The sequence below is a fragment of the Mustela putorius genome, unplaced genomic scaffold, assembly GCF_011764305.1.
Source record: "Mustela putorius furo isolate JIRA1106 unplaced genomic scaffold, ASM1176430v1.1 tig00003858_pilon_pilon_pilon, whole genome shotgun sequence".
In the NCBI taxonomy this organism is placed as follows: domain Eukaryota; kingdom Metazoa; phylum Chordata; class Mammalia; order Carnivora; family Mustelidae; genus Mustela; species Mustela putorius.
Genome location: NW_025422010.1, coordinates 29,442,373 through 29,468,216, shown reverse-complemented (window position 1 = coordinate 29,468,216; position 25,844 = coordinate 29,442,373). Strand labels below are relative to the sequence as shown.

Sequence of the window (25,844 nt, the reverse complement as noted above, 5' to 3'; positions counted from 1 at the left end):
TAAAAACAACATCTTTTGATGAGTAAATATGTTGCTACAAATGGGTGGCAATGAACAGTCTAGGAGTAGGAAGTTCATATTCATTAGAAGATAGATTTCATTCAAAATTAATCTACATCTCTTAATACAATTAGTAGAGGCAACTGTGTTCTTGAACTATGATTAACTCAGTGAATTCTCATAAATCTATGTGCTACTACATTACACAGGAATGAGGCACAAAAAGTAAAGTGAGACTAAAAAAAGAAAAATAGTAAAAATAACTATTGCCCTCTTTAGAATACACGAAGCTTTACAAAGCTTTCGTGACTCAGGCTGTCCCTGAGTCATCTTCATGCCATATTTATCTTGCAAGAATGCAAAATCCAACTTTATTTATGCAAATAAATGTACTTATATTTTATATTAAGATACAACAAGTCTCCTTTGCGATAAGAAGACATGTTCATGGAGCACTGGGTGTGGTGAAAAAATAATGAATACTGCTTTTCTGAAAATAAATAAATTGAAAAAATTAAAAAAAAAAGAAGACATGTTCTACTTCTTTTTTTTTTTTAAATAATTTGTTTAGGTCTCTTTAGATGATTCTGTAAGAGAACATCTGGTAAATACAGATTAAAAAAAAATTAAAATAACCACAAGACTCCTAAAACAATTGTTGAAGAAAGGCAAAGTGACTTTTTAACAAGTATGGAGATTAGCATGACTATATTAAGAATAGAAATTAGAGAAAAATATAAATGAATTTGTTAATTACATCCATTGTTTTAACATGACAGACTCCAGGGTAAGTGCCCAGTAAAGAGGACTAGTTAAATAATTTCTTAATCCAACACAGTTAAGCCACAAGTTAGGAGCTTGATAGAGATTTATTGAATTAATAAAACAAATTAGTTCAGCTACTTGAAAGCTGAGATTTAAAATCAACCAATTTTCAAGAGCTAGTCTTAAATTGTTTTTTACTGATGAGGGAAAAAAGAAAAGGTTTATAATATTATATTTTCATATTTTGTTACAGATAAATCTGGGTTCTCATTTAGATATTGACTTTGAGTATTTGATTAGATTAAAAGATTCTTATTTAAAGTAATATTTATTTATTTATCTATTATTTATCTTTAAAATATTTTTTTACCCCATCCATATTAAGGCTTTTTCCTTTGTGGAGGTAGGAAAGATATCAACTGTATATAGAAAAAGATATCAACTAAGTTTCTTATTTTTCTAAATCTCAGGTGTTGGTATATCAAAGGCATGTAATAATTGTGTGACAAATTTATAAATGATCTGAAGAATATGAAATTAGTTAAACATCTTAAGATTAATAAGCTGTATTTCCTCTCTCTCTGGTTCTCAACGACTGTTCAGTTTTTAATAATTAAATGCAATGATGTTATGGTTGTTTAAATTCAGCATAGCAAAATGAGATTAACATTTAAGTCCCTAAAGTTTTCCAATGAAAATTTCAGCCACTTTTAAGATTTAGGGTCACAATGTCATATCACATAAGCAATCAACTGCTTCCTTCTGGCACCACATTGTGATCTGAGCAACAATCCAGTGTTTTCTGATTGTTCAGATTCAGGCTATGTGCAGTGAGATTATTTTGATCTAGTTGTCTCAGGTTGACTTTTCCATTGGTGTTATCCAGCAGCGTGGGCTAGATTTGTTGAAACATGTCAGTTTTCCAACTCTGTGACTTTTCTTTTTATCGTGAATCTGACAATATACAGGTAATTTATACTTAAACTTCCAAGATCTCTCTCATCATCACAACGAGTCTCATTTGGCAAAAATGGAAATAGATGGACTCCTCCCCACAAAATGGCAATAACCAAACAAACACATGCCTTTTTAACTGACCCTACTTGATGCAGAGGAACATTAATGATCACGATTCCAGAAAAAGGTCTAAGGTCAGAAGAATAATGATGTTTAGGATGAAAAAGAATAAAGTGAGTAAAGAATTATTGAGAAAAAACTTCCTCATAATAGTTGTCCATTTCCTTAAATTTAAATTAACTGGTTTCTATGTGTCAGTTACTGAGAATACAAAAATGATCCATATGAAGTCCCTGCCATCAGAGGTTCCCAGAATAGCAGGTAAACTATATAAGTAAAGAAAATTCAGGGAAGGTGACTTACAAGGTCAACTTTGAAGAAGTAGGATTTATCCACAAAGGAGATAAACAATGGGTACTCTGGTGGGGATAGGGCAGGAAGGTAGACTAGCATAGAGATACAATAGTGTATGGAATATTCTAGAGGAAGGAATTATGTGTGATTATAGCATTGGTGATAATCAGGGAAGTACTGGAGATGGTGTTAGACAAATAAGTTGAGGCTTTGTGATAAGACCTTTAAGACATACTTATTTATTTTGAAGTGAATGGTGAGCTACTAGGGATTTTTTATTTTGAAGGGAATGGTGAGCTACTAGGGATCTTTAAGTAAGGGGGCAATTCATTCATGTCTATGATTTTGAGAAGATAGGTGTGTTGGTCCCAGGGTGGGAGATGTGTTGGGAGGTAGACCCAAGAGGCAGGAGAACAACTGGAAGACCACAGTAATACCCTAGAGAGAGGATGAAGAACTGAAATAGAGCAGTTGCAAGGGGAATGGAAAGGAAGGAATGTATTGAAGATGGTTTTTAAAATGTGGAGATACTTGGATAAAGGCCAACAGAAAGTGAAAGGAGTCAAGGTCAACAGCTGTCAGTGATGGTGGTGGGGTGGATTAGAGAGACTGAAGAGATGACTAAGGAAAGAGGCCAGCTAGGGACAAATGAAAGGGCTGTTAAGTATTGTTGACAGCTCAAATAAGGCTGGGAAACATGAATCCTCTATGCATTTGCAAATTCCCCCAAAAGGTCACAACTAAAACTAAAAGTCAGAAAAACTAACCAAAATCATCAATGATGTTAGCAGACTGCCTAACACCTTTTCTAGCATGAATACATTAAAAAAAAAAAAAAGAAAAGTGACTATAGAAGTAGTAGAGTGGATTTACTTTTCTGGTAACAGTAATGAAATTGGTCTGACACTCCCACTCACTAAAGAAATTTAAAATATTGAAACAGGGGTGCCTGGGTGGCTCAGTGGGTTAAAGCCTCTGCCTTTGGCTCAGGTCATGATCCCAGGGTCCTGGAATCGAGTCCTGCATCAGGCTCTCTGCTCAGCAGGGAGCCTGTTTCCTCCTCTCTCTCTGCCTACTTGTGATCTCTGTCCATCAAATATAAAAATAAAACCTTTAAAAATAAAATAAAATATTGAAGCAGCAAAGAGCTAATAAGATGGAGATGTTTTCACATACAGAAATTTGGAAGACCAGAACTCAAGAGAGGTAATTTATCTTTGAAAGCTTTGGCTCTTGGCATGTGAGTATTGGAAACAAAAATTTGTGAAACCAGCTGCACTTTAGGTAGCCTTATAGGTTTTGTGGGAATGTCAAAGCCCATGGTCCTCAAGTAAGGGCATGAATAAACTAATACTACTTTAACTTGGGATATCAAAAGGCATACATTCCTTCAGGATAGGAGTGAACACCCCCCCACCCCCAAATGATTCCTCACCAGTTCTGCAACCTTGTTTCTTACACAGGGGTCATTCAGGAAACTTTGATGTTGTGCTTTGACAAAGAAAACTCTGGTCTGATATTGCTCTCAGGTGCCTAACAGAAGCAAACCAACAACTCCTCTGAAGGAAAACACTGTCGCCACTAGGTCTCAATTTCTTCTTACAAGTGATTTTTAAAATACATTTCCACCAGACAGTCATATATCTAAGCAGCCCAGAAAATAAGACACCATCAGTAAGAACTCCAGGAACAATAATAATAAAAACAAATCCAGTAACTCTTGAGATACTAGAATTAGCAGACATATATTATAAAACTACATGTACTATATTCAATGAAATAAAGCTCAAACTTGACAAATTTCAGCAGGGAACTAGAAACTCTGAGTGACATGACAGCAGCAGAGAAAAATACTCATCCTCCTTGTCAACACTATTTGGCCTCATGGTTTAAAATACTTACATTTTAGAATTTAAAATTTTGTGCTCTTTTTTGGTTTTCTTTGGATACACTGAAAACAAAAACAAAACCCCACACTGAAAGGCCTGATATAATTTTTTTTAGATGTATAATTCAATCAGAAATAAATTAGTTGAGTACAAGTCACCTGGAAGGGTGCTTGTGCATGTTCACGTGTATATAGTGAGCACACACGTGTTTACGCTCATAAGTTTCTCAGAAACACCTACAATTTCTACCAGGCTCACTCCTACGATGAACAGATCAGGACTCAGCTGAGCAAAGCAAGGGGAACAGGAGTCAATGTCACCAGGGAAAATATACAAGGTACCATCCGCTTGTGGAGAAATGAAGCGAAAATTCACTGCAAACTTTCTGGAAGATAGGTCTCGACTGCAAGAAGGGAAGGGTACTGAGCAGTGATATTCATCAGCCGGAAGGAGGAGGAGGACTGGACGGGAAGAGGGGAAAGTAGGCGGAGAAAGGAGAGTGAGGACATCAAAACTGAGCCTTGCTAACTTCACATTTTGTTTTGGTCTTGCTAGATCATTCGGTAGTTGTCGAATCAAGTGACTCTATCAAGACAATGCTCATTTTTTCATTTTAGAAGGGTAACACTGCATATTATTTATTCTTATAAAAACTGAAAGATCCGTGTTAGGTCATTCATTGTTTGTGCTTCGTGGAGCTGACTCAGTTCATTAGAATCTGGTCGATTTGACAGGGCAAAACCCAGCCAGTTACACTGAACAACTGTTCAGCCCCACGCGGTACTGAGAACGTCAGTAGATTTATTTTCCCCATATAAAGGAGAATTTCCAATTCACACCATGTCCTCTGTGACTATTATGGACAGTATTTATTCAGAAGGAATGCTGTGCAAGTTTGGGAAATCTGTCTCGAAGAGCAGAGTGGAGAGGTCATTCGACAAAATAAGAAACAAAACCTATACATGGTCAAAACATGAAGAGAACCGAAGTTTGTCATTCTTTCTTTTGAAGAAAAAAGTTTGAAATCCTTAAAACGCAGCGTGGTCACAGCAAAGAAGACAACCCTCCCTCCTCCACTCTCAAGTTTCATATGATCAGAACGCCTCCATTCACTTAGCAAATATCAGCCTTTTGGAGGAAGAGAACCTGCTTGGAATTAATGAGGCGACACCAAAAAATAACTTCTATTAATAAATTGTTCTCTTCAATGGAAAACTGCCTATTTTTTTCTCATTCTTTTTAAAAACACAGATTATCTTCTAAAGGCTCCTTGTGCTTTTCGTCCCACCTTTAGGCCATCTCTTTTTCCCTTCTTTTATTTAATTTCCTTTTTCATTTTCTAAATTAGGAAGTGTCATTGTGCCAGGCAAAGAAAACCCTCCATCTCACCATAAAACAGTTGCAACCAAAGGCATCACAAGCACAGTAACATTTAATGGCTGTTGTGACATAGAGCCACGGACATTGTAATTCAATAATGGCCGGGTGTTTAAAGAGTTAAGGGAGGAAAATGTAAGTAAGGCTAATAAACTGAAGCAGAACTGAAGTGACAGACATGCAAGGTAAATCTCAAAAACTAAGCTGAAATACTCTATTTCATTCTGCTACATAACTTGTAAAATGCCAGATATCTCAAGAAAGGTAAGAAAGTGACAGTCCTGGAAAATCTTCACGATTGCATTTTCATTTACCCAAATACAAAGAAAAATTCAACGTTCACCTTCCCAGAGAAGCGATGCGCCTTAAAGCCAATCTTTTCACTTACCCTAGGGTATGTACACCAGGAGCTCCTAAATCCTTTTCATTCCAGGACATCCAGACCATCCATGAATTCTTAGCACAGTCACTTGAAAAACCAACTTTATCCAAATTGTTAATTACGACAGAGGTCATAACAGAACTCTCTGAAATTCTAGGGAGCGATAGGCGTTTAAAATCCAGCTTCTAGATCCTGGTGTATACTGTGTCTATCTTTAACTTGAAAATGATTTGGTTTCACATTCCATTGAAGTTCCACTGGCAGATGCCTTTGGTAAGCTCACCAATGGCAGGCTTTCAAACGCCCTCCCGCCTCCCCCCTCCTTCCTCTGACTGAGCTTCCGCTGCCTCTCCACCTAATGCCCATTTACTCAGCTGTCTTTTTACCTGTCTCTGCGTGGGTGAAAGGAGATGCTTTCATTGACGGCTATTACGGAAACACTTGGAAACTTCAGATCAGCCTGAGGACTCACTGTGCTTTCCCTCCTGCCGTCCCCTCCCCCTTCTTACTGCCAGAAACCAACTGACTTCCAAACTTGGCTGTCTGAAAAAGAATGTTCTCTGATTGGCATTCCTGGAAGCAGAAAGCAAGGCAGCTCAAGTTTTGTTCTGTTGCTCTGCATGAAAAACTTCCCCAGGTACACATAATAAGAACAAGTAAGTTTCCTGGATTTTTTTTTCCCTTAACTTTGAGGAGAATGGAGCCAATATTGGGGGGGCATTACAGGTATCTTTGATGTTGCACAGCATTTAAGTTTTCGTAGTGACATGTAATTTTACCCCAAATGGCTATGCGTGCAGTAAAAAAGTGAAATGGCAAATCTTGTGTTAAAAGTTGAATTTCCTTATTAGTCAAAGTGCTGGGACCCAGTGGGGGAAGAAACAGTCACGCTGCCTGCTTGACAGTATTCTGGAGTGCAGCTGTTCAATTCTGTGGCTTTTCTGTGAGAGAAAACCTTGTTCATAAGAATTGTGGAAAAACTGATTTCAATTATCCTCTATTTTATATTGCAGACAGCAGGGGAAGAGGGTACATAGGAAAAAACCACTTCTATCTCCCTGTCAAGTCTTCTTTTCCAGGACTGTTTTGCAAACTGGTGAGGACTAACTATACACACACACACACACACACACACACCTGAACAAACAAAAACTGAGTGCATGGAAATGAGAAAAAGATATGTTTCCTCAAATAGGGTTGGACAAGGATGACCAAAGTACAGTCCCTTCAAATCACTACTAATAAACTTGTGTTTAGTATTTATTTAGTGGGCACTGGGGCCAAAAGTTTTGCTGCTGCTGCAAGTAACTTACCTCTCCATGTTTATAAGAGTGAATGTACTGTATGACATTTTATGGACCAGACAACTTCTTGAAAGGCGCAATAAAGCATTTATCATTTCAGCAATCAGGCAAACCACAACCCCACGCATTTTGGCTTTCCAAATTTCATCTGACTGTGGCTGCCAATTCTGGGCAACTGTCAGCTGGCTGGGCTCAGGGTAGTGGTGTGGTCTCAGCTGCTCCTTGCAACTTGTACACACATCTCAAAAATATGCAGCGGCAAAAGGTTGACTCCAAAAAGACAGCCTTCACTCTGTTTGCTTGTGGCTGGGTTTACATTTTCTGTTCTAGGTGGTCTGGTGTCACATCTGAACAAGACCGTGTTAGGGAACCATGAGTGAACGCTTGAGCAGGCATCACGTGACTAATGTATTTTGGTGATATTTTGATGCCCAGTATAGATTGGCATCCTGCCAGCTTGCCCACTCCATAAACCTGTTACTAGATGTCCTTTAAAAAAAAATTAAAAGAAGTTGGTAGAGGAGGAAGAAACTTTCCTTATTCTTATTCTCAAAGTTGGTTGTCTTAGGGACATTTCAAGCTATGTGCAATGCTGATAGATGGGCGTATCCAGATTACTTCATAAATAAATAGAAAATAATAATCACTCACCCAAAAGCAGATGCACATGTCTCTGTCCTTGTGTGTCTTCTTCCTCTATCAAAACACTCCTCCCCAAGGCTAATGGATGGTGTCAAAACTCACATCAACTGGGCCGAGAAGGACGGGGTTGATGCTACGCTGTCTGGTTCACGTTTAGCCACACAATTCGCTTATGTTGTATCTAGTGAACACTAGCATGTAACTGACAGTCAAGAAATGCTTTTTGAAACTAAAGAACTGTTTATGTAAAAGCACATTTTTAATTTATGGAAAATGGTTATATATTGGCTCGCTATATATCTATCTTAATGGTTTGGGGGAAAATTATCCTTTTTCAAGCCACTAACCGAAAGATTATATAGAAGTTATATTAGGTACTGAGTCCCTTTGCTGAAGAAAAAAAAATCATAACTCTTGTGTCTGTGTGAGTGATTAGCTCTAAAAACCAACATGGAAAATATTGCTAAGATCATTCTTGTTGAGATTGCTGACTTCTAAGAAAAATAGAGAAAAAAAAGGAAATATTAGGTCCTTCTAATATTTTGTATTAGCTACTGAGCTGTAATGATTTTCTTTTTGAATTGTTACTAGCCACTCCTTATAGTGTAACATTTATCAATCAGATATGTTCTTGGGTTACCAACTTTATCTCCCCTTATGTTTGCATCTGTGCCTGTCATGGAAATTCTAGAACAGTCCGCATTAGTCCAGCCTCAAGGTTGAGTGAGCATGAGAATTCTTTTTCCTGTTTTCCTTTCCCCTGAACCTGCACAAGGTAATTGATAAGATTTATAATTGCTAGAATTCAGTCTTTATCATGAGTAAATGTTATTTTTCTCTATCATAAGCACTAACACAAGAGTTAGGATTTGATCAGAAAAATAGCTTCCAGGGCTTGCTTCCAAAGAAAACTGGGCATGTAACAGGCAAATCAAATACCCTTGATTTATCATGAACAAGCAGTTAATCTGTGCTCCATTCTCCAGAAATAGACTATATTAGCACAGTTCTGTGGATGGCAAATGCTAGTAGGAGGCTCCTTATGGGGTGAGTAAGGTGCTCAAACTCAGATCTTACAGATGATCTGTAAAGGACCTATGTGGATAAAGAATCGGGTCATTGAAAAGCAAGTGGTCCCTGTTATTTTTATCCTTGTTGGGATCTTTAGAATCTAGCATAGATAATATTCTCAGAAGGATGGTTTTTCAGATGATTTTTTTGGTCTTTTACATATAACTTTTTTTTTTTAAGATTTTATTTATTTATTTGACAGACAGAGATCACAAGTAGGCAGAGAGGCAGGCAGAGAGAGAGGAGGAAACAGGCTCTCTGCTGAGCGGAGAGCCCAATGTGGGGCTCGATCCCAGGACCCTGGGATCATGACCTGAGCCGAAGGCAGAGGCTTTAACCCACTGAGCCACCCAGGCACCCCGGCATATAACTTAAAAAAATATATATATATATATACATATATATATATATGCACACCCCCAACCCATATATTGAAACATAATTTGAAATATGATGGCATTAGGAAGTGGGGCCTTTGGAAGTTGATTAGGTCCTGAGGGTGGTGCCCTCATTAATGGGATCAGTGCCCTTCAAGTGAGACCTCCAGAGAGTGCCTTTGTCCCTTATACCATGTGAGAATACAGCAAAAGATGGCCCTCCATGAACCAGGAAACAGGCCCTCACTAGACAATGAACTTGTTAGTGTCTTGATCCTGGACTTCCAGCTTTCAGACTATGAGAAATAAATTCTTACTGTTTATAAGTCACCCAGTCAGGGGTGTATTGTTATAGCAGCCTGAATGGACTAAGACACTATACAAAAATACATTTATGTGTGTGTGTGTGAGAGGAGTGGTGAGTAGTCCCCCCCCCCCCAAGGAACAATTAATAAATCCAAACTATAGTTCTTTGAAAGCAATTAAAATAGACACTTCCCAAGAAAAAATAGAAAACTATACATTAAAAAACATTTAAAAATGGAGGCTATAACAACAGATATGGAAGAGATTCAAAACAGCAGCATGTTATGTATAATACTATTAAATGCCAATCAATTTAAAAATTGGATGAAATGGGCACTCAGTTTGAATACATATGGCATGAAAATAGCCCTAATTATGGAAAGGTCTGTATGTATGAATATACTAACAATAGCATCATGTTTGGTAGAGTGGGAACAATGATACTTTTTATGACAACAGAAAGACATGGGCTAATGCTTAGATTAAAAATCACATTATATAAATGTACACGCACCATGATTTTCTACTATGTTATAACTTCTGTAGGCATTAGAAGGAAAGGTTAAGACTAGCAGGAGTCCTATAAAAATGATTTCTAGGTACACACACACACACACACGCACGCACACACACACACACACACCCAAAATATTCAAACTAAAGTTACTGCAGCTTTTTCTCATCTCATTCTCCTTCTGGCTTTTGAAGAGGCATCTCTATTTCTCCTCTGGGTCTGTTGAATGGCAGGTGGATGTTGGAAGGGGAAGGGGAATGAGGAGGCTCTTCAATATGGAAAGAGACACGGATGAAGCTGAAGGGGGCTTATGTTAATTTTAAGAAGTGTATGGGGGAAAATATCCAAAGAAAAGAGTGAACTTAAAGGGACAAGTGAGAAGAAAGGAAGGGAGCAGGGAATGAATCTGGTGCACTAGAAGCAGGTGCCAGGCTGTAAGCCAGACTAGGCAGCAGCTACTTTGATGAGGTAGAGTTGGAGGAGAGAAAGAGTTAGAGGGGTGGTTTGGGATGTCTGGCCGTAGGACATCTGGCTATGTATTTTGTGATTTCTTCTCATGAAACACCTAAGTTAGGTCTTTACTTTTCAAGATCTGGTAGTATGAAATTTATGTCTTTTGGACACTTCATGACATGGACATGGATCTTAAACATAAAGATATATTTGGTTACATAAACCGTTTTGAAAAGTCAATGCTAATTGTTTTGTTGTGTTATTGTGGTTGCTAAAATTGGTTTTCTTTGGTATGGGTAAGAAATCCTCTTCACCCTTGTCTAAATAAACCTTCTTGATCAGTTTCCTTATCTTGCGTTTTGTTTCCTGTATCTCTCTCTGTTCCCAGGATGGGTATCTATATATACTTTTGACAAAGATTATACTTTTTACTCATTAAGAGCTATTTGGCCCAAGTAGACAGATACTCTAAAAATACAGATAACTTTTGCCTTTACGCCTGACAGCTATGCAACCCAGGACAGATCAAACTCCAAGGGCTTACTATGTCCTCACCTTTACAATGAGAATACAAATTTTCAGAGTTGTTATCAACCTCATATGAGATATACATGTAAAATATGTAGAATATATAAGATATGTAAAACATATCTATATTAGATATATAAATAAATAGATATGATATATAAATATGAATAAATCTATATTATATGCTTTCCCCTATATAAAATTATATGTAGTTATTTTTCAAAGATACTTTTAGTTATGTTAGATTGAGAAATAATGGAAGTCCACAGAAGAAGTACAACACTACACACCATGTATATGGGTAGGGAGGGGGAGAGATAGATATTGGTTGACTAAGGGAATAGTTTTCTTAGTAGTATCTGTTTCAGCATATGATTTGCCTTAAATTAAATTCACCAAGATAAGGACATTGTTTTTGAGAGGCGAGATACCCCAGGAAACAACCAATACTCCATGTTTATAAAAGATTATCTTCTGTGTTAAAAATAAAGGTTTTATTTGTATCTTTTCCTTTAAGCTGGGGTAGGGGTATTTCGTGTGTGTGTGTGAGTGCGTGTGTGTGGGACCAAAATTAACCCTAATTAGAGTACAATTATTTTTAAAAAATCACAACTTTGATCTATTTTTTTTTAAGATTTTATTTATTTATTTGAGGGAGAGAGGGAGCGAGCACAGAGGAAGAGTGAGAGTAAGAAGCAGATTCCTCACTGCGCAGACAGCCTGACACGCGACTCAATCCCAGGACCCTGAGATCATGCCTAAGTAAGCCCAAGGCAGATACTTAACCAGCTGAGCCACCCAGGTGTCCTTAGAGAGCAATCATAAAATATCCATCCCTAGACAAAACTAGAATGTCCAAAGTCATCCTCAGGATAGAATGATAGCCTTACTGTACCACTAATTTGAACTCTAGCAACATATGCCATACTTGATGCCTCTAAAGAAGTGAGGGTATAATTTGGTTTGGGAGCAAAGCAAGCATGTCCTTAATATCATCATTTCAAACCTGTGCAAAATTTCATAATCATAAGTCCAGCCCATATTTGAACCTCCCAAAAAACTGGTTCTACTCCAAGCTTCTTGAAATTTATCAAGAGTTAGAAATGGGACAATTCTGCTTTGTGCAGCTTAAGAAAATGACAAGGGATAACCAGACTGAATCAAGTCTGATAGTTATTATATTCAGCTTGTTTGTCTGGGAGCAGCTTTTTCTCCAGATATGCACATGGCTTTTCAAACTTGTTTGTTGTTGGTGGTGGTTTTTCTATGGAACCCTTTGTTCAAAGGAATTAGTTCATGGAAACTTAACAATGACAAGGCAGAACTCCTTTAGCAGAGACTCATGTGGGAGGCTGACCCAGGACCTTCTTCTATAAAACAGTCCCTGCAGAAGCGTCCATGAACCTGGGAAGCTCAGCTTGAAAGCCACTGAGCTCTAGTACTTATTGCATTCAGTTTCTTTAAATGTCACTTTCATATATTTAAAAAAAAATTCATGCACATATTTTTAAAAGCCACATAGGATAGAGCTTAAAAGAATGTCCCAGCCCATCCCTACCCCTCCCCTCCTTAAATCCCAGAGTCAACCACTTTCAACTCTTAACCATTAATTACGATAATCACTCCATATTCCTAAAGGATACTCAGCACTCTCACACGCTTATTATTATTTTTTTATTTTTCCAATGTTGATAGTATCTATTGGTCTCCTACTAAATCCTTATCTTTAGTTCTTAAGGACACTTCCTCCAGCAGGTGTGCTTTCAATATATCTCTCCCTTCTTGCCTCCCTCTTTCTCATTTACACATGCACATATACAAACACACATACATACTTTCCTTTCCTTAATCCTCCCAATTTAGATACACAATACTAGGTGAAGCACTAATCAGTGTTTACATTACCTTTGCTATGCATATATTGTTCACATGTAAACCACATGGGATTTATGACTCCACTTCCTTTCATTTACACAGTTTTTTTTTTTTTTTTCTCTCTGACACCGGCATTTGAGTCATATTTTTGTGTGTTTAACTTTTATTTGCCCATCATTACATTTTTTCAAACTCTTCATTAAATATATAATATTCTTCTTAATATAGACAATTACGTCAACTATTTTTTTCAGCCCCTAAGTCCCAACCCCCGGGTCCTTACTGTGGCAACAGAGCTCCTGAGCTGTCATGTTGGGACTGCCCCTCGTAGCTTCCTGAGAAACATACTTGGGGCAAATACATTTTTGGAGAATTTGAATGCTTGAAAATATCTTTATTCTTTCCTTCCACTAATTGCTAAGTTGACTAGATACAGAATTCATTGTTTGGAAATACATTTCTTCCAGAAACATCAAGTAATTTCTTCACTGTCTTTTACTTTCTAGTATTGTTTTCAAGAGGTCATTCTGTTACTGATCCATTTATTATTTCTTCTTTTTTTAAAGATTTTATTTGAGAGAGATTTAAAGATTTATTTAAAGATTTATTTGAGAGAGAGAAAGCATGAACAGAGGGGCAGAGGGAGAGGGAGAGAGAGAATCTCAAGCTGACTCCAAGCTGAGAACGGAGCCCAGCTCAGGGGGACTTGATTTCACCATCCTGAGATCATGACATTAGCTGAAACTGAGAGTCATTCACTTACCCAGCTGTGGCACCCTGGAACCCCTATTGTTTCTTCTTTATCCCCAGTGTTCTAATATCTCATGATCGTACACTATCATGTATTGTGATAGGCCAACACGGTCAGTGTTGGACCCTTTCCTCCCACAACTGATTGTATTTGCAACTTGAGGGATTTTTAGCCACATCTTCCAATTCTGGGGAAATTTTATTATATTTCTTAAGCAATTTCTGAACTCTATTTCCTCTGTTATTTTATTCTGAAACTAAACTCCTTTTAGTGGGATGTTGGACCCCTTAAGCAGAGTCTCTCATTTAATTATTTTTTCTCTTCTACTAATGTTATTGTCCCCTCCTCTCTGGAATAATTCCTCATCTCTCTTTCATTGAATATTCTATTTCTGTTAACATACGTTTAATTTCTAAGAGTTCTATTTGTCTCTAATCACTCCTTTTAAAAAACACCATGTTTTAGTTCATGCACCCAATTTCTTTTCTAATATCTATGAGAATATAGATTTTTTAAGCTTTCATTTCTTCCCTGCAGTCTTAGTTTCCTTCAATTTTTTGTTTGTTTGCTTTGGTCTCTTTTATGTTAGAGACATTCCACCATATCTGGTATTCCCTAGTTATTGGCTTACCAATGTATTATGGGCATTAGAACATTACTCTAAGGAGATTAGACAAAGCTGAGCCTTTACTGAAACACCCTAGATTTCTACCCCCTGGGGTAGTCAGATCTTCCAGAGAAGCCCCTCCTCCAATGTGCTATTTAGGAGGCTCTAGCCCAGTTGTCAGCATCCTGGGAGCAAAGCTAGTTAAGAAGATTTGAAAGGGAGGTGAGTTTATTACTATTGACCATGCAGATTTCCAATTGATCTAACAGATTTTAGTATTGCACCTGACCCACACCTGCTATTGTTTCCAAGACTGCTGTGTTTATAGCCTTCCTAGTTAAGACACTCCAGAGAATAAGGCACCCTACCTCCTGTCTCCTGTGGTGGGAGTGGGGGGTAGTTGCCAGGCTGCACAGGTTGCAGAGAAGATTTGGGAGTCTGCCTGTTAAGAATCTCAGCCAAGTCCTATTTTCAGCTCCATATCTCACCTCTAGCTTCAGCAACCCCATTTGCCTTCACTCCTTGTGCTTTCCCAGGTTCTCTAGAGTGTTCCTTATTTGCACCTTGTTGGCCTCTCCTCTGCAGGCACCAGGGTTTCCACATCCCTGCTCAGCTAAGTCAAGTACCACTTAATCCATTCCCTGGCCATTTTCCAAAATATATGTCAACAGCTCTCTACTGTTCTATGTTCTCCCATTTTCTTTATTCTAGTTAGCACTTTTTGTTTACTGTCAGCATAGGGTGGCTTTGGGAGGGAGAGGGTGAAATTAAGTATTTATTTCATCCACCATTTCTACTGCAATTTTCTGTATTCAGTCTTCAGCACTGCTTTAAAAAGGGAACAAATTCTCCAACCTCTATGAAATGATTCCAAAAAATTCACACTGGGTGCATGTATGTGGCAGGGAGGCAACATTGTTAAATGAAATATATATTGCTAAAATGAAAACTAAATTCCATCAAAGTATACAATTATCTACATGAGACATGGTGAAGTATAACATTCAATTAAAATAAGTTATCTTTTTATTCTAACGTAGGTTGTGGTCCCTTCCATTAACACTTTCATCATATATCTGTGGAATTAAATATAGGAATGTACGTAATTATAGATAATTCCTTCATATGCAAAAACTATGTCTCTTAAAAAGTGAAAATAAATTTTGTTTGTAACTGAAGTTCTGCTTAAACTGTTAATTAAATCATAACCCAGCCAAGACAAGAAAATTATCTTAAAATGATTATCAGCAGTCATTTTATGTTTGCTTTCGGTTGGAAGGTAATGTAATATCTAACATTGATGTCATTTCTCTGTTAAGTTGTCATAGTCATTCTCATATGGGTCAAATTTGTGTATTTTGTTTTTTGAGGCAAGCTCTTTCTTGAATTATTCTATGTACTAGTTTTGTTCCTTATAATATGGACATCTAGAGACATTAGTGTTCTAGAACATTATTGTACCTTATTTCTTTTAGAGTATCCGGGAATAAATATTTATTGCTATGGAAACCATGATGGTTGATATACGATAAAAAATTACAAAACATGTGAAGAAGTAGAAAAATGTGTCTCCCTAATAAAAATTAAAAAATAAGCAACAGAAGCAGACCTACAGATGGCTCAGATGTTGGAGCAAAGACTAAAAAGAAAGCTATGATAAATATGTTAAAATATATAATGGAAAAAGAAGGGAGCATGTATTAACAGTTGAGGAATTTCAGCAGTGATATAGGTACAGTAAGAAAGAACTAAATGGAGAGGTGCCTGGGTGGCTCAGTCAGTTGAGCATCTGGCTCTTGACTTCAACTCAGTTCATGGTCTCAGGCTCCTGGGATCAAGCCCCGAGTCAAGCTCCCAACTCAGCGGGAAGTCTGCTTGTCTCCCTCTTTATCTGTCCCTTTCCCCGATCTCACTCTTTCTCAAATAAATAAATAAATCTTTAAAAAAAAAAAAGCAAGAACCAAATGGAAATGATAAAAATGAAAAATTATGATACCATAAATATAAGACTCATTTAGTGGGTTAAATAGTAGACTGAACCCAGCAGAAGAGAGAATCATCAAGTCAATAAAATCATCCAAATTGAAACATAAGAGGAAAAAAAGAGTAAAGAAAATAGAACAGAAAATTTGTGATTGCAACACAATATTGATGGTCTAACATATGTATAAATGAAGCCTCAGAAGGCTATGAAAGAGAGAATGGGGCAGAAGAAATATTTGAAGAGGTGAGTATTCTCCAAAATTGAAGGATTTCAACCCATGTGTGAGAAAAGTTAACTGAAACCCAAATAGGAAAAATGTAACAACAAAGAAAGAAAGAGACATAAAACCAATAATAACAACAATAAGGTGAGCCATTTTATAACTAAACTCCTTAAAAATAAAGAGAAAGAGTAAATCTTAAAGGCAACAAGGGAAAACAGCATCATATATAGGGAACAACTTTGAGAATGTCAAGCTTTTCATCTAAAACATTGGTTTGCCTTAAGACAATATGGTAACTGCAAAGTCCTGAAGTAAAGTAACTGTTAAGATGGCTGTCACTGTTTCACAAAAAATATCTTTCAGTGTGAGAGTAAAATAAAAAAGGCAAAAGTTGAAAGCATTCATTTTCAGCAGATATGTATTACAAGAGATGAGAAAGAAAATTTTTCAAGTTCAAAGGAAATTATTCCTGATGGAAGCCTGGATCCACACACAGGAATGAAAAGTAGTAGACTGGATAAATGGATAAACATCTGGATAAGTATTAAACGCCTTTTAAAAAATTATCTATCTATCTATCTATCTATCATCTATCTTCTATCTATAAAAGCTAATGACTATTTAATGCAAAATAATAATATATTTACCTATGAGTAAATACAAAACAAGATGAAAAGGAAACAAAGAATAGCAAATGAATAAATGGAATTGTAATCTTGTAAAATTCTTAATATTGTTCTTTTAGTAATATTATTTGAAAGACACAATGATAAGTTAAAGATGCATATTGTGTAATCTCAAGATACAACCACTGGGGGGGAAAACATTCCACTAAGGTATAGTGAAAACAATCAATACAGGGGATAAAATAGAATGGTGAGATATTTAATTTACTCAAAAATAGGCAAAAAATGAGGAACACGAGAAGGAACAGGTAAACAAAACTGAAAACAAATACCAAGATTACAGACTTAAAGCTAACATTACATTAAATGTAATATAATAACCACTCTGTTGTCAAACTGAACAGAAAAACACTACCAAACTATATGCTTTTTTAAAAAAAATACACTTTAAATATAAAAACATAGACTTGTTGAAAGTAAGAGTACAAAAAGATATATCATAAAAATGTGAGTGTGTCTGTATGAAAACACACTGAAACCATCAGACTCTAATACCTCTATTATCAGATACCAGGAGAGGCATTTCATAGTAATAAAAGGAACAACTCATCAAGATGACATACAACCAAAAACAGCTTTAAAATACATGAAGGAAAAATGGACAGAATTAAAGGGATAAAAGAAAAATCTACAATCATAATTTAAAGGCAAGCAAAAATGCTCTTAAGGTTCTTTATCCCAAAATGCACACATACTATTAATGACCAACAATAAACTGGTGTAGGCTGTGTTTTGGGGAGACTTCTCAGGGCAGAATGCATCTCTGGGACTCTAGCCTGGAAGCCTGATACAGAGAAGAAGAAGCCTTAGCATATGACATGGACAGGGAGTTCACTGACAGCCAGAAATCTTGGAAGGTTCACAGGTATGACAACTCCTGGATTGTATACTTATGGTTTTCAGGTGGGCTGAGTCCATAAACATCCTTACTCATCTTCTCTGGAGGTCACACAAATATCACTACTTTATTTGTGTTCCATGATGAGACAAAAATGAGAGGAAATGTGTCCACATTCTTGACCCCCTCCACGCCCCTCCCCACTGGTTTATCTTGACTGTCAGTGGCTGACTTGGTTCTGAGTGGAATGTGGCTTCCCAGTAGTCCCATGTGACCAAGAGGGATCTAGCAACCTGAAGCTCTGAAGGTGCCACCAAGGCCCCACAAAGGCACACAAAGGCATGCTTTACCACAGGCTTATCGTGGAGGGCATGTGCAAGGCTGTGAGCACTACACCTGCAGGTGTGAGTCCAGGTTCAGGACTCTGAGATTTTCCCAGAAGATGGTGGCATAAGCAGCTATCACTGAATTTTCTATAGTTAAAATCTTGCTTTATAAGCAAAGAGATAAAGAGCTGGATGGAATATTATCTGTCCTAGAGGAAAGACAAAGTTAAAATTTATGACAGGATCTGGCATTTTAAGAATGAGTATGAAGCACTGGACACCTCTTTGTTGGAGGTCAGACTTGAAACAAAGCTACTTGAAACGCTGAGTATGAAGGTAGATATTTAAAAATGGACTAGGTCTCACTTTTTGAGATAAAAATAGACTTTCTAGAAAAAAAGTGAAGGAAAGAAATCTGTCTGGAACTAGATCAGGTGATAGTTGATATTACAAGAAGAATACAGTACAGTCATTGAAGGATATTGGAATCCATTTAATCCCAGTGACTTAAACCAAAATAATTTTAAAATTTAAGTCAGAAGAGTAAAACACAACTATAGATATTATTGAAGAAAAGTTTTGATAAAATGTCCAGTCTTTATGAACATTTGAAACTACTTTCCTATGAAAGTAAGGGATGGAAAGAGTGAACTCAGTGAACAGGGGGCGGGGAAAGGTTGAAACACAAAGATATGTTTGGAAAAATCGCTACATAAGGATTGTCAGATCCAGAGTCTGAATGCTTGTTGATGATGAGACATTTGTTTGCTACCCTTGGAGATGGCACCGATAGTGGCCACTAGGAGCTGGATATAATAAAAATGATAAGATCTTAGAGGCCACTTAGATGGGAAGCTTTGAAGACACATGTATGCCCTCAAGAAAACGCTTCCTTAAAACTTTTGAAAAAAATTAATCATATATGTAGCAAATTATCCAGAGAATATAAAAGCTTACATATGTTAATCCTTTTCAAAGCCATTGTGCATCTTTAGAATCAGAAAAATGCAAAGATTGAAAACACAGGTCAAATGCTTGACAAGAAACCAACAACTCAGCTGTGTCAAGAAAATGAAATAAACCTCACAGGAAATTAACTGTACAGGGAAGAAAGAGTTGAGAAAGAGGAGAAGTACTCTATGGCGCACTGAAATAACAGCCATGCCCTCTGAAGAGTCAGAATCTTACAGACAAGAATGACGTCCATTTTATTGTACCTTTAAGTAGTAGAAGTATGAAGAAAGGTGAGAATGTTTTCCTTGTACAGCACAGCAACTAGGCACCCCTGGAACTTCAAAGGTTGTTTGCCAACAAATTTCTTTTCTATAGTTTAAGACTATAGTGGAAGTGTGCTCGAGTAAGATTTTGTTTGTTTAAAAAAATGAACCTGCCTTCTCCCAGTCCTTTGCCTGCTCTCATTACACACATTCAGGGGATGGCACACGCAAGTGCGAAGAGGCAGTCATGTGTAAACAACATCGGGTGACCTATGCCTTCTTTAGACAAATGTAGTCTCTTCTAGCAGTTTCTCAGTAATATCTGAAGTGGGAAATTTAGGCATTTGGGTGGATTGGTAGTGCAGGAGTGGTGGTTATAAGGTTTTAAGAGACATTTTTTTCCCCAGTATGTTTTCTCAGAGCCCTAAACTTCCATAGGTAGCTACTACTCTACCTGGCAGGCCTTTTTCATGCACAGCTTTTTCAGCCCCATACAGCCTTCTCAGCACAGAGGTTAAAGGAGTAAAGGAAAGCAGAAATATAGAAGTTGAGCAAAAGGTGCTAGTTGTATATGTGGACCAAGAACAAGGTCAAAAGGAAGGCAACCTGTGTATGGGGAGTGCCTACTATGTGTAGAGGACCCTTATGCACATTATTCTGCCTAATCCTTGTCAAGCTATCAGTTAGGCATTATTATTTCTATTTAACAGATGAAGAAACTGAGTATCAGGTTAAATTACCCAGGTTATTAGGATTAATAAATAAAGGCACATGCATCTGATCATATATCTGTCTGATTCTAAAGCTCTAAATTTTTCCCTTGTATTGAGAAGTAAAGAGGTTTCCTTTTTCAAAACAGATTAACCACCTAGCAGTATTTCCTTGGATCTTGAAGACTGGGGAGTTAGATTGCAGTGGGGAGAAATCTCCCTTTCCTTGTCACCTAATAATGGGTGAACCTGCACCAGGTTAGACCCTGAAAAAAATAAAAAAGGTGGAAAGAGAACGTGATGGGAGGGAGAGAGAAGATGACATAATCTAGTTATTTCATAATCTCCCTTGAGGTTGTAAGAATATGGGGTACTAGAGCAGACTCTGAATTCACATTCTACCTCTGCCAAGTCCCACACTGACTGACTTAATCTCTCTACACCTGGTTTTCATCTGGAAAAAGATGGTAACAATATTTCTCCCATAAAATAGCTATATTAAGTACTCACTGGGTAACATTGCTTAGCACATAGCAAATTCAATTAGAGCTCCTATCACCATCATCACCACCATCATCGAGAGTAATTATGTGAATCATAATACTCTCATTTAATGCCCATCTTTTACAACAGTGGAAGGCCTGGGGAAGGTAAGAGAAACGTGAGCTTTCATAGTAACAAGGTCAAGGCCAAAGTGGACCAATTCTATCAGTCTAATCAATCTCTGGGGGTGGGTTCTGAGCATTTATTTGTTTAAAATATCCCCTCGATTCTAATATGAAGCCAGGGTAGAGAACTTCTGCTCTGTATTATCAAGAATAGGTATCATAACAAATATCTGCTCTATATTATCAAAAACAGTTTTTGCTCCCTAATCTTTCTTATTGGGATTGATATTAAATTCATCAGGTTACTGTTCTGCCTACATACCTGACTTAATCTTGATACGATTTCAGGAGCTTGCACAAATGCGTTTTATTTCACATGAAGTTAGTGATCATGGACATTAGCTGTAAGCTTTTATTATACAAAAAAAAAAAAAAAAAGATGAGTTGGGTGTTCCCAAAATTAATAGAAGAAAATCTGATATTAAACTTAACAATTGCTTCGTGACATCCACCATGGCCTGATTCATTTGTGGGGTGTGTGTGTGTGTCTGTGTGTGTGTGTGTGTGCGCGCCCACGCACGCACGCATGTGTGTGTCGCCCAGCATTACCTAACTATTTTTGGAATGAGGTAGGATGTATAAAGCATCAGCTGTGTTATAAAACCCACAAAGGCAGAGTGGCACTGAGCAGGACCCTTTGTGGAAAGTCAGAGACTCGGCATGGTGTAATCCTTTTATTAACTCAAAGTAATAACGGGATAAAACTCTTGCTAACATCAAAGTGGACACCTATTAAGAGCATCTCGAATTACCTGGCAAATGTGTAACCATTCAGGCTCCCTTATCTGAATTGGGGGCAGGCCATTTATAAACTGATGGAGTCAAGTCTGTTTCTGGATGAAAGCACCTTTGAGCCCACAGTGTGAAGGTTGGCCAAACAAAGGAGAATCTATGGTGTTTGTGGTAGTGGTTTTCTACTGTGGCAGTACTTCAGAAACATAGTGGGATTTAAAATAAAGTATAGGTGCTCAGACCTCCTACCCAGAGATCCTCCCATAACAGTTCTTAAGTGGGGCATACATTTGGGTGCTTCTGCTGTGCAGTTAGGGTTGAGGACCACCCTCACCTGGAGAGAATATAAAAGTTGCAGTTCGATAACCATAGGCTTGAAATGTTGCTGTTCTGGTCACTGGATGGAGGGTATCAGAAAGCTTAATTAAATTATATAACTTCAATTTCCTCATCTGGAAAAACAACATAACATAGTATACCTTGCAGCACTGTTATGAAGGCAAGAGGAAATCCATGGAAAGCACTTAGCATGGTACCTGGTATGTGGTAAATACTCAGAGTGTTTATGAAACACCCCAGTATCTTTCTCTTCAGTACTCCCTCTCTTCTCTGTGGGTGGCCTTCACTCTCCCTCTGGAGCCTGCTCGAAGCCTCTTTCCTAGTGTCCCCATATGGCCTTGCCTGCCACAGAGGCTCTGTCTATTCTTAACCTTCCTGAACATCTTCCCTCCTCTACCTATCTAGTATAGGGATTCCCAACCCCCGGGATCACCTACAGGACTTGAAAAACTGCTAATATCTGATTCCTACACCAGCAGTTTCTGATCTGGAATCCTAGCTGCTGGTATAATTTCTCCGCATGTATAGCAATGCAAGTCTGTGTAAATTCTTCAGAAAAACTCTTTGATATTGGAATAAAATCCAAGTAATCAGAGATAAGGAAAAATACAGAGTAAGCCTTTGGTAAGTGACTTACCCATTGATTCCTTCAGTGAGCATTGGTTGAGCTCTTAATTTGTGCTAGGTATTGGGCATAAAACGTGTTTTAAGACTGTCCTTATTTTCAATGACTTCACAATGTAGTAAAGCTGAAAGATATTTGTCAACTTTTTATTCAGTGCTTTGGATATTGCTGGTGACATCTGAGGTGCTGAAGATACAAAAGTGGGAAAAAATCCCCATGCTCAGGGACTAGATTTCCAGTGGGAGTTAAAGAAATGTGGCCCGAGACTTTAGTTTGGGGATATAAACTCCCACCTGAGGATGGACATATAGGAAGGCTTTCTGAGGAGATAGTAGAACAGATTCTTGAAGAACTTGGAGTTAGGCAACGAAGGAAATAGATGTGTGATGGTTAATTTTTATATGTCAACTTGACTGAGCCACGGTGCCCAGATCTTTGGCCAAATATTATTTTAGATATTTCTGTGAGTAGATTTACATTTAAATTGGCAGACTTTGGGGGCGCCTGGTGGCCTGGGTGGCTCAGTTGTCGTTAGGTGTCTGCCTTTGACTTGGGTCATGATCCCAGGGTCCTGGGATCAAGCCCTGCATCAGGCTCCCTGCTCAGCAGGAAGCCTACTTCTCCCTCTCCCACTTCCCCTGTTGTGTTCCCTCTCTCGCTGTGTCTCTCTCTGTGAAAGAATAATAAAATCTTTTTAAAAAATAAATAAATCGGCAGACTTTGAATAAAGCAGATTGTCCTTGAGGATGTGGGTGAGCTTCCTCCAATCAGTTGAAGGCCTTCATAGAATAAAGATTGACCTTCCATGAACAGGAAATAACCTTTGGACTTGAACTGCAATATCCGCTCTTCCTGAGTCTCCAGCCTGCTAACCCACCCGGCAAATTTTGCCCCTGCCAGTCTCCATAATCCTCTGAGCTGATTCCTTAAAAAAAAAATCTCTCTACGTATGCATACACACCCTATCTTTGTTTAGTTTCTCTGGAGGACTCTGAAAAAAAGGTATGCACTTGAATCAGATGTATCTTTTCCTATTTTCAAAACTGAAGTCCCATCCTTGACTTCAAACAGATGCCATCCAACATGATTTCTTCTAACTGCCTTTCCATTTACCTGAAACATTCCCCTTTTCTTTATTGGGCCACTCCTTTCCTGTTTCCAAGGACAAGTAGTCCCTTTCTTTCCTATGACCAGTCTTTCACTTGTTCTCCAGATCATTCCTTTGGGAGTGTAGTCCAGTAATCATCTCTCTCACAGGTGGAGCTTCTTCTCTGCTTCCCCTTAAATTGTGCTCATGTCCTCACAAACTAACAGACGTGTAGACACATGACTGTGTGTGTAGGTGTATTCATGAATGTCACATAATATCCCAGTGGCTAGATTCAATGAGGTCTGATCCTGTCAGACTATTTCATGGAAAAGTGGTGCATGGTACGTGGCTTTTCATGGCTGGAATTAATGTGAAGGGTCAAAGTTCTGTACTGGAGAGGACATGGACTCAGGAGAGTAATATGAGTATTCTCAGGCCAGTCAGAAGGCTTGATTGACAGTTATGAACATCTTTGAGAAATGAATTAGCACTTAATCAATGATTATTTTTTCAGAGATAAACTTTGAAAAGGAAGAATAAATGGAATGCTTTATGATTATGCATGGAGAAATTTAAAATTATAGAAAGAAGTAGGGAAAATAAAAGGATAAAAGAGAAGGAGGAAAAGAAATCTGGAGATGAAGGAATGATGAGTGGCATGTGGGAAGTCTGAGGGGAGTGAGATGAGCCCTACACAGAAGCACTAAGAGGTTACTTAACCTAAAACCTTGAATGTCCTTTTCTTTATAAAATAACATCATTTATAGCCAAATTCCAGAGGAATTTTCTGTGTCTTTCAAATTTCTCATGACAGATTGCCTTGACAAATCATAACACTGTATGCACATGCACACACACACACACACACACACCCCACAGTGTAGAGTATGGCTTGAGGCTACATTGTGCTGAATTATTGGCAGTAAAAACGTTTGACTTCTGATAAACTATGAAATCCCATATTTCATTTTTCTTGGCCTTATTTTGGTAAAATTACCCTTCATTTTGTGTGAACAACAAAGACAGATTCATGTTGAAGGTGCCTCATTTTGCAATCTATTGCTCGTATAGAATATTCTTATTTCTATAGAAACAATAGTTTTTACTTTCCTAACATTTCAAAGAGCATTTTCTCCAGAAAGCAACATTCATGTAAAGAAAACTGCATAATTATAACATGCAGGAAAATAACATATAATTGTATCTTTTCAAAAAAATAAACCTGCAGAATAAAGAACTTAATAGTGACATTATAAGTAGGGCAAGGATAAAAGCTTTACAGAGATCAGAATTCTCTCCGGGGTGAAAAGCTTATTAAATTCTAATTAGACACATGTATGTAGTTTGTGAATATAAATTCTGAAAGAATAAGAAATATACTGCTGGATTTTTCTATGCTCTGCTGAAGAATCCTTAGAATCATGTCTTAATTGAATTTTATATTAAAATAGCAGATAGAATAATAAAAATTAAGATAAAGGCTATTTTTCCCTATTGACCTATTTATACAAATCCCAAATTTATAGGTTTTAGTGTATATGTTACTATAGGATTTCATAATAAAATAGCATAAATAGACTTTGTACATGTTTTCAACTTAATAATTTCTTATTGACTTATATAATTTCTAATTCTGTTTTACAAAGTCTAACATGAAATCTTTTTAAAACAAAATTGTAAATAATTCCCATCAGGATCACATCCAAATCCATACATATTCCATCTAAAAATATGTTAACAGGGATCATTTTAAATAAGTTCTTTTGTTTTGTTTGATTTTAAGGCTCTGTTTGTCAAGCAAAGTAATGGCAAGTCCATTTTTGGTTTCTGAAGTGAACACACCTGCCATAATCTCAGTTCATAAAGTAGAGAAAATGATTCAAAATGATAGTTAGCATTTAAAACAAGATAAACCATAAGAGATGCTTCATCTCAGGAAACAAACAGTGCTGCTGGGGGTTGGGGGAGGGATAGGCTGGCTGGGTTATGGACATTGAGGAGGGTATGTGCTATGGTGAGTGCTGTGAATTGTGTAAAACTAATGATTCACAGCCCTGTACCCCTGAAGCAAATAATACATTATATATTAATTAAAAAATAAAATAAAATAAAATAAGAAGATCCAAAATGTCCCAACTTACTCTCCTTAAAAAAATTGCTTTTAATTAGTTGACACAAATGGACTAGAATATGG

General features: G+C 37.4%; 1 protein-coding gene across 31 annotated transcripts in view; it reads right to left on the bottom strand.

Annotated features, from left to right (window-relative positions):
* Nucleotides 1-25,844, bottom strand: part of DTNA (dystrobrevin alpha) — a 356,122-nt gene that overhangs the window by 254,145 nt on the left and 76,133 nt on the right. For 6 of the 31 annotated variants that reach the window (XM_045065505.1, XM_013055987.2, XM_045065508.1 and 3 more), the window contains exon 1: nt 5,791-6,126. The exons of 2 other annotated variants lie outside the window; for them this stretch is intronic. The gene's annotated coding sequence lies outside the window, so the exon portion shown is untranslated. Of the gene's footprint in view, nt 1-5,790; nt 6,132-25,844 lie in introns of those variants that run through there. 23 more of the 31 variants (XM_004752320.3, XM_013055993.2, XM_013055991.2 and 20 more) reach the window with 10 other exon arrangements.